Raw genomic sequence first — 10,364 nt, forward strand, 5'->3', positions numbered from 1 at the left:
TAGGTTCGACTATCAAGGAGTGAATTATAAACTTCAAACCCTATGGGTGTTCAAATTACTACAAAATTATCCGAAATGCTAATAAAAATGACATGTAAAATGAAATGGGGGGGGGGGGGGTTGTTTGGAAACTCTTTGCAACAAACTTTAAAAAGCACTTGGTGAATGAAACTTTTACTTAAAATTCAAGATTTGGGAGGAATCTTGGGATTATGTCTACCTAGATGTAATGCATGTGGGTTGATGTTGGTTCATCATGAAATTTAGTTGTAAACTAAAAGATAGGCTAGGTCGAAGATCATTGAGGTCAATCTTTCAACAAAACTACAACGATTTCACCCGTTGGCTCTTTCGAGCACCTAACAAGTGTAAATATTTTCATAATCACCCAAAACCTCAATCAAACACCCCTATTTCTAGGATGATGCTCTTGACATGATTTACACTCTCAATACACTTATTTCTAAGATTGCAAGAGGTAGTAAACCATAGGATCAATTTTCCACCATTGCTTTGTCCCCCTATAACCTTCTTTTGAGGATATTATGGTTTACATAATGTTCACCTTCATCTCTCTTTTGAGGATGATAAAGGGTTTCTAGAATTTGGGGCTGTCACCCATCAAACCCATTTGGAGATTTGGGGTTTTCACCCATCAAATTTCAACCCATAATCTCAAGCAATGGTGGAATCCATACTCAACAACTAAAATCCATGTAAACACAACAACACCCATACACAATTATACTCTAGCCCAACATAATACCAAGACTAAATTACTTAACTACTCATAAAGAAAGTAAAGAGAGATATACCATAAGGATTATCCAAAGCATTCATTCTTCACAAAAATCCTAAGAAATTTAGCCTCCAAAGTTAATTACACACTTGCCCAATTAGGATTTTATGTCTTGAGTTTAAAATATCTTATAAGCCAAGCAATACCTCAAGATAAAAGGGTTTTTTGCTTAAATATGGCTTGGGATGCGTCTAAGTGTTTTTACAGATCTGCCCTTAGGCATATTCCCACTAAGCTGCGATCTCGCACGAATATTCATGACAGCAACCATGCGACCGTAGTTGTATGCTGCGACCAAGTTGTGCTGACCATCTTGATTGACCGTGATCTCTGATAGAGGACCGCAGTTGTGATAACCGAGGCTGATGTAGTCCAGGTCTTTAACTGCACTCTTCTTTGCTCGCTTTTTATCATTTTCAGCTCCAATCCATATCTTTTGGTCTCCTCAACTTTATGCCTGTTAAGAGTGGATATTAGTGTATCTAACCATAAATTTTGTCTCATTTATTTATTCAAAACAAGCTAACGTACATGAATAATAAGTGCAAAGAGTGGTAAACTCACCACTCATCAAACTCTAGAAGAAGGTCAGTGGTGTATTTGTGCTGACAAACAGTATAACTAACGGGGGTGGATGAAATTTCCAACCTCACAAAATAGTGAAGATGTCCTAAGTTTTTAATACGTAATTGTGTATCCATCAATGCCATTAAATTACTCAAAGTAGTAAGATCATCTCCTGCTAAGCGTATCTCATCAAAATACACAATAATGACAGTAAGAGACCCAACGATAGTCTTAGTAGACAATAAATAGTTGTTCCTACTGGCAGTGAAACCTTTGTACAATAGTGCCTCAGACAGCTTAGCGAACCACTATTTATAGGCCTGTTTAAGGCCATAGAAAGACTTTTTAAGTCTGCACACAAGTGGGAAAGAGGACGATGGAGTAACAGTAAGACCAAGATGGAGTTTTATATATACCTCTTCATCTAAAGAACCATGCAAAAGGCATTATTCACATTGAGTTGAAAAATAATCCAACCTCTCTTGGTAGCCACACATTAAAGGCACTTTATGGTAGTAAGTTTAACCACAGGGGAGAATGTCTCATTGTAATCTATACCTGACTTTTTAGTATGACCCCGAATAACAAGTCTAGCTTTGTATCTCTCAATAGAACCATCTGAATTGCGCTTTGATTTGTAAGCCTATTTGAAGTAAATAGATTTTTTATTAGGGAGTAGAGGGACAATGTCCCAAGTGTCATTAGTGGAAAGAGCTTGAGATTTTTTTAACATAGCATCTTGCCAAGCAAGATTTAAAATAGCCTAATGGTAGAACTGAGTCTTATGGATGTGATCAATTAATAGAGAAGGATGACTGATAGGGGTGCAGACATAGTCTGTAAGGTAAAAAGGTCTATGGTTAGTTGTAGAAGATTTTCTAATCAGAATAGGCTCAGTAAGTGGAAGAGGTAGAACAAGGGGTGAGAGAAGTGGCAGGAAGTGATGAAACAGTTATATCAAATGGGTGAACAGTGAGAATAGAAGAGGAAACAACAGGTTATGGTGGAATAATTGGCACAGATTAAACAAAAATGGGATTTTAAGTAATAGATAAGTCAATAAAAGGAGAAGAAGGTGGGATATCAAGGGAAATTTATGTAGAAGATAGGTAAAGAAATATATGCTCTTGGAAAATAACATATTTAGATAAAAAATGGAGTGAGATGATAGGTTGAGAAGTTTATATGCCTTTTTACCACATGGATATCCAATAAAAATAACTGGGACAAATCTAAAGTAAAACTTGTCCTTGCCAGGCTTACTAGTCGTGGCATAACATTGACAACCAAAGGATTTGAGACGTTTATAAGAGGTAGGATGACCAAATAGTCGCTCATAGGAGAGATATTGTTTGGACAGGTAGATTAAACTTTTATTAGATCTAAAAGTTTGGACAGGTAGATTAATGAAACACCCTAGGTTTCAGCCTTTGAAAATTTCCTCAGTTTTAAACCCTCTGTACATCATACGACTTACAATATACCACTTATATACTATGGATATGGTTCTAGGTCCTTAGTCACATGATTGGTCAGTGTCACATTGGCCAAATTCTATTCCTGGTATGAGAAGACATCATACTAGCCGTATGTTCATGATACAATAAGTATAGTACCAATCGTATGTTGTCTAGTTTTTAGCCTAGAAGTTTCTACTTAGGGTACGATTTGATGGTACTTGTCGCATGATGATGATATGATTTAGGCTAAGGAGTAATATGTTAAACAAACTATGGTGTCCAATATTCTGATCAAGATATGAGTGGAGGGTACCACTCGTATGATGTGGGTACGAGTGAAGGGGTCAAACCGTACTCTCCTACGAGTTTCCTACAACTTTTAAGTTGAGGGTATTTTGGACAATTCCCATCCCAATCCCTTAAGACCCCATGTCTTATAACCCTAGTTGGTCATTCATTCCTCACTTTAGAAGATTAAAATACTCTTAAAACTCTCTAAAAACCTCTCAAGGAGATTGGGCTAAGGTTCCTCAAGGTGGTCATCTAGAGGCTAAAGGATCAAAATCTCTTCATGAATCTTCATAACTCAAGCATGTTACTCCTCTGTCATTGTTAGTTAAACTAAATACATATTTTAATGAACGGTTTTCTTGGCATAATTATGATAATATTTTGGGTTTTGTAATATATGTTGGGGGTTTGGTTCTTCTTAGTTGGATAATGTTTTCCCACATTTTACTTGTGGTTTTCATGTTGTAAATATGGTTTCGTCTTGTGGTTTCATGGGAATGGTCAATTGATACTTGGTTTTGGTTTTGAAAATCTTATGCCCTCAACATGTTTGTTAAAATGCCTATGAGAATGATTTGGTCACATACTCTATCTATTATTGAAAACCTTGCATTGCATGGTATGCTAATGGAATCTAAATTGGTTTGGTTGGTTTTAAATGGATTGGAAAAGCCTTAGTGGCCATGGAATCCAATTTAATTATTTTGGAATAGAAATTGGTTCCACTTGCATAATTGATTTTGGTTTATGCATTACTACTTGGTTTGATTTATTTCTTGAAATTACTGCATGACATAAATGGTAAATTGGTTAAGGATAGTTTTGAAAACCTTGTGGGGTACAAGAGAATCCCCTAAGTGGTCTTATAATGAAAACCTTGTGTGGTGAACGGTAATCCCTAAGTGAGTTTAATAATGGAGTCCGCAGAGTACGTGAGAATTCTCTAAGTATTGGCTAATGACATTGCTCGCATGATAAAGTCGGTATGAATATACCACTAATTAATGCCTTAATAATTGACTCTTGGAATTGGTGGATTAGTTATGTGTTAAATATTTTAATTGTGAAATAAAGGGGATTGTGATAGCTAACCGTGAAGGTGTGAATCTGAAAGGTTGATACTGGAAAATCATGTTTGCCGATAAGAGGATTGGTCTTTATGACCACATACTTGTGGGGTACAAGGGAATCCCCCAAGTGTATTTTTGGATATATGTATCATGGGGGGATAAAGGTACACGGGAATACCCAACCCTTATGATATCTCCGGTTTGTATGGCTACACACACTGGGGCCCGTCCAAGGGGTAACACTGGATCCATATAGTTTGTGAGTAGATTATGATGGTAATGCTGCACCACCCAAGTTAAGATTTTGAATGCATGCTAAACTCGACTCCCTTTCTCAGCATGGTATATATATGTCTCTATGTATGTGATTGTGTATAGTTACTTAACTTGGTTTTGCATTACTGGTATTATTTTACCTTTATCCCTGCTAGTGTTCGTCACGCTAATTGTCTTCAGGCATTGTATCCCCGCGTGATGCAGGAACCGACCATACTATCATACCTTCTACTCAGTGACTTTATGATTCGCCGATAGCTTGAGTCAAGTTGAAGTGGTGAGCTTTCATTTTTCGGAAGGCTCATTTCATATTATGGTTTATCTCATGTCTTTGCTATTCCTTTGACATTGTTTTTTTGCTATGGTCGGGGGCATGTACCGACTAGATATTCTTTGACATAGTTTAGAGGTTTTGTATGGCCAACTGTTGACTTGGGCCTACTATGATGTAACACCCCATACTTTTTCCTAGCTTAAATTCACTCCTAGAATGTCAAGAACTATCTTAAAAAATGAATACCATTTTATTCCTAGGTAATTTTCAAGATTTTGACTCTCTATTGCATAGGAAATTGAATAATCTTTTCATCGATATAAAATTACCTTAAATCCGACATACGGGCGAAGAATTATGACCATTTTAGTAAGACAGTGTGCCACCTAATCCATCAGCGCGTCGAGGAGCCAGACAAAATAACAATCGTCAAAATCCAGTGAGCCTCCGTGACCATGGCGTATCGCTCCAAGGCTCAAAATAGCAATGGTCCTTTTCCAATGTTCCAATGTATCGCGGTGCCCTTCCAGTTCGCATCCAAGGTGGCAACGCGATACCACCAGATCGCCCCACCAACCAGTTTCCAGTCGTCCACTTTCCAGTGAGCTGGCACGATTTCACCGCCTCGCGCCACCATGTAAAATTGGGATCTTGTTCAGGTTCCGTTATTTAATTTTATGTACCATTTGGTAATTCCTCAATCAGCCTAAATACGAGATTTATACCCTTAATAGCCATTATAGCATGTCAACATGAGATCCCCATTTATGTACAAGTTAATGCAGGCTAAGTGTTTGATGAAAGGCCTTAATGAATGAATGATGACATACTAATATGCATTCCCGTTCATGTACAAGTTCATGACTTCCAAGTGTTTGAAGAAATACCTCATTGATTGTATTATGAATGATAGACTATTGTCAAGTTATTCAAAAATTATCATGCTTTATATTATCCATGCTATCGAGTCCTGGGGGTATTTAATACCCGACAATTTAGCTAATTACCTAGAGCCAGTGTTAGTTTCAAGATAATCTCAATCATGCCATGATTAGTAGAAATCCGTCAGTTATAGAACTTAGGAAAACTCAATAATCTCGGTATCTGACCAATCTAATTTTAGTAATCAGTTCAGAAACTCAGTGGCATTTAGTTAGATAACAAAATTCAGTAGTATTCCGTCAGTCATGGAACCTAGTAAACTCAATTAGATCAGCCAGGTAACATGATCAGTAATAGATTCAGAAAGTCTAGTATAGTTTAAGAGTCATTTCAATGTCTATTCAGTTGGGAGTAGGATTCAGCACCGAGCGAGAGCAGGGATGACGACTTCCCTGTTAGTTAGGCAGAGTTGTTAGTAGCAGTCCCTATACTCCAGAACTTCATAGACAGTGTTGGATGAGGAGTCACCCGTTAGATTAAGGCTTGGCTACCTCCCAGGGGTCACCCGTCAGATTAGGCTTAACTTCCTGTTCAGGGTGACCCGTTAGGTAAGCTTGATAACACTAATGTGAAAAAGAGATCCAACTTTGCAAAAGATTATTTCCTACTTGTTGTAATTATTTAGTATAGAGGTAAAAGAAAGGAAATACAGTACAATGAACCAATGTTAATATAATATATACGTTTAGTGTGGAATGAAAGTGGGCTTGCTAGACTAGTCCAACCAATACAAAAGTGATTATATAAGTGGATAAAAATCAAGCTAGATTATTACAACTACAGTTAGCGACACATCATTCGTTTGGTCATAACTCTTCCCCATTGCATAGGAAATGGAATAAGCTTTTCATTGATATAAAATTCACTCAAATTCGACACCCGGGTGAAGAGTTATGACCATTTTAGTAAGACAGTGTGCCACCTAAGCCATCAGCGTGTCGTGGAGCCAGACAAAATAACAATCGTCAAAATCCAGTGAGCCTCCACGATCATGGCGCATCGCGCCAAGGCTCAAAATGGCAATGGTACTTTTCCAATGTTCCAATGCATCGCGGTGCCCTTCCAGTTCGCATCCAAGGTGGAAACACGATACCGCCGCATCGCGCCACCAACCAGTTTCCAGTCGTCCACTTTCCAATGAGCTGGCGCGATTTCACCGCATCGCGCCAGCATGTAAAGTTGGGATCTTTCTCAGGTTCCATTATTTAATTTTAGGGACCATTTGATAATTTCTCAAAGCCCTCAATCAGCCTAAATACGAGATTTATACCCTTAATAGCCAAAATTGCTCATTATATTCACTATTCCTAAAGAACAAAAGCATTCTCTCTCAAATTAGCAAACCCTAGTCTCAAGAAATCAAGGTCAATTTTAAGATTCCCTCCAAGAACTTCAAGAACTCATTGAATTAAGGTATGTTAGATGTTTATTCATGGGTCTCTTCCACCCATGAAGCCCAAGAATCTCTTTTCAAAGTACAAGATTGTGTGTTTATGAGTTTTTATGATTTACCTGAATTGAAGTTCATATTTATGTTGTTGTTGGGTGTCGATTCATGTTTTAGATTACAAGTTCCAAGATTTGATCCTAGTATGTGATGATTTGCATGATGTTTATGATAAATCCTTCAAGTTGCAAGTTCATTTATGTTGCCATGATACCTAGATTTAGTAAATTATTGTATAACCAAAGCATGTTCCCCATATGTTTGATAAAATACCTATGTGAATGAAGTAGTGCCATTATAGCATGTCAACATGAGATCCCCATTTATGTACAAGTTAATGCATGCTAAGTGTTTGATGAAAGTCCTTAGTGAATGAATGATGACATGTAGTTAATACCCGACAATTTAGCTGATTACCTAGAGCCAGTGTCAATTTCAAAATAATCTCAGTCATGCCGTGGTCAGTAGAATTTTGTCAGTTACAGAACTTAGGAAAACTCAGTAATCTCAGTATCTGACCAATCTAATTTTAGTAATAAGTTCAGAAACTCAGTGACATTCAGTTAGATAACAGAAGTCAGTAGTATTCCGTCAGTCAATGGAACTTAGTAAATTCAATTAGATCATCTAGGTAACATGATCAGTAATAGATTCAGCCAGTCTAGTACAATTTAAGAGTCAGTTCAATGTCTATTCAGTTGGGAGTAGGATTCATCATCGAGCGAGAGCAGGGATGACGACTTCCCCGTTAGTTAGGCAGAGTTGTTAGTAGCAGTCCCTATACTCCAGAACTGCATAGCCACTGCGGGATGAGGATTTACCCATCAGATTAAGGCTTGGCTACCTCCCAGGGGTCACCCGTCAGATTAGGCTTAACTTCCTATTCAGGGTGACCCGTTAGGTAAGCTTGATCTCAGCAGTGTCTTTACCTGTGGCACGGTATTGACGTCCTTCCAGTTGGAGTTACAAGTTTGACCCCACTAGTTCAGATTCAGGTCATTTCAGTTAGATAATTATTTTTCACAGTTTCAGTTTCAGTCTTCAGAATAGAACTCAGTTCAGAATTTCAGAAATAAGGACTATCAGATACAGTCACTCAGCTCAGTAAAGAACTTAGATAGTTCTACAGATTTAGGACTGTTAGATATAATCAATTAATATCAATATCAGCAGGTTCAGAGATCACCCGCTAGATAGGCCTAATCTCAGGGGTTACTCGTTAGATAGGATCGACCCTACATCAGTTATTAATATTCTAGTACTAGTAGATTCAGTTATCAGTATTACAGTGTCTGTAAACTTAGACAATAATTGGACAGTATTTGGAACTCAGTATTTAGTGTCATTACGACTTCAGTTACAATTATGTACTCATGCATATATTCCCACTCAGTTATGTCTATGTTACTTAGTCAGTTATAGTTCATGCATATGAACCCTTGCATTTAGCCTTACCTCATCTAGCATACTAATACATTCCCACGTACTGATATATACTTTTCTCTTGCGCTATGGTGTCTTATACCATAGGTTTAGATGCACGGGCTCTCGAGCACCCTTAGTAGCTTAGTTTCAGCCAGCAGCAGTAGACTTAGCAGTGAGTCCTTATCATTTGAGGATGTTCTTTATTTTATTATTGCATTAGATTTAGTATTTTAGTAGATAGAGTTAGTTAGGAGATTGTCCCATCAACTCCATAATTCAGACAGATTAGAGGATTTTCAAACTAGAGTATTTTCAGATCGTTGTTTTAGTTTTGGTATTTTTATACCTTACACAATTGTATTTTAGTTTTGAACCTTATGCCAATTTTTTGCCAAATTTTTGCATTATACAGTATTATTATTCAGTTATATCAGCAGGTACCAATCATGGGTTAGCTTGTGGTCCTTCAGGATTATGAGTTACACGATGAGCATCGTGTAGCATCCGAGGTTCAGAATCTGGAGTGTTACAAACTTCGTATTAGAGCCTAAGGTTCAACAATGTCCTAGGAAGTCTGAAAGCCGCATCTAGTAGAGTCTTGTGCATGGGTGTGTAGCGCGCCACACTTATGTACAGGAGGCTATGAGATGTTTTATTAAAAGTTTCCCTTCTTTCAGAATTTATGTCAAGCGAGTAAGCATAAGCTCCAGTAAAACCCTCAGTCTAATCTGCTTTTTCCTTTTGTTATAGAATATGCCTCCTTGCAGAGCTAATACCCTTAGAAATAAGAATCATCCACCTCAGCCCGCAGATTCTTTGAATGAGAATGTGTCACATGCAGAGTTTTGGGCTACTTTTTATGCGCTAGCTCAAGCTGTGACAGCTAATATTCAGGGTAACCGTTAGGCTGCAGCCCCACCTCAGCAAGATGGGGATTTAGCCGCAGCCAAAATCAAAGATTTTATAAGAATGAACCCACTAGAATTTTTTGGGTTAAAGGCAGGTGAGGATCTACAACTTTTTCTTGATAAGATGAAGAAGGTCACCTAGATTATACATGTCTCTTAAGAGGAAAATGTAGAATTGGCATCCTATAGGCTGAAGGATGTTGCTTATGATTGGGTAGTGATGTGGAAGAAGAGTAGAGGGGAGAATTCAGCTCCCATGACTAGACAGATATTTTAGGATGCATTTTTAGATAAGTTTTTCCCACTTGAGATGAGGAAAGATAAGATAGAAGAGTTCATGAACCTGAGGCAGGGCTCTATGACAGTAAAGGAGTATTGCCTCAAGTTCAACCAGTTGCCTAAGTATGCCCCTGATCAGATGGCTGACCCTAGATCAAGCATGAGTAAGTTTATGATCGGTGTGTCTAGGTTAGTGGTTAAGGAGTGTAGGACTGCTATGCTTAATAGAGACATGGATTTTTCTAGATTGATGATGCACGCTTAGTAGATTGAGGAAGAAAAATCTAAGAAAAGAGAGAGAGTAAATAAGAGAGCCAGAATAGGTAGTTCTAGTTTTTCTTAGTCAGGGTCATAGGGTGGTAACCGTTCTCAGCATAGTCAGAAGTTTTCAGTCCCAGCTCTATCTTCAGCTAGTGCACCAATACCAAAGCTCAGGCATGACAGTCATGATAGGGTGCCACGCTCCAAGACCTAGGGTAGTGTGAGAAGCGATCGTACCTATCCATTTTATGAAGTGTATGGTAGAAATCACCTAGGTATGCATAGAGAAAGCAGCGAGGTATGTTTTGGATGCGTTAAGCCAGGACACAGCTTTGAAAGTATAGAATAATGGCTCAGAGGGGTAG

Source organism: Capsicum annuum, chromosome 4 (genome assembly GCF_002878395.1).
Source record: "Capsicum annuum cultivar UCD-10X-F1 chromosome 4, UCD10Xv1.1, whole genome shotgun sequence".
In the NCBI taxonomy this organism is placed as follows: Eukaryota; Viridiplantae; Streptophyta; class Magnoliopsida; order Solanales; family Solanaceae; genus Capsicum; species Capsicum annuum.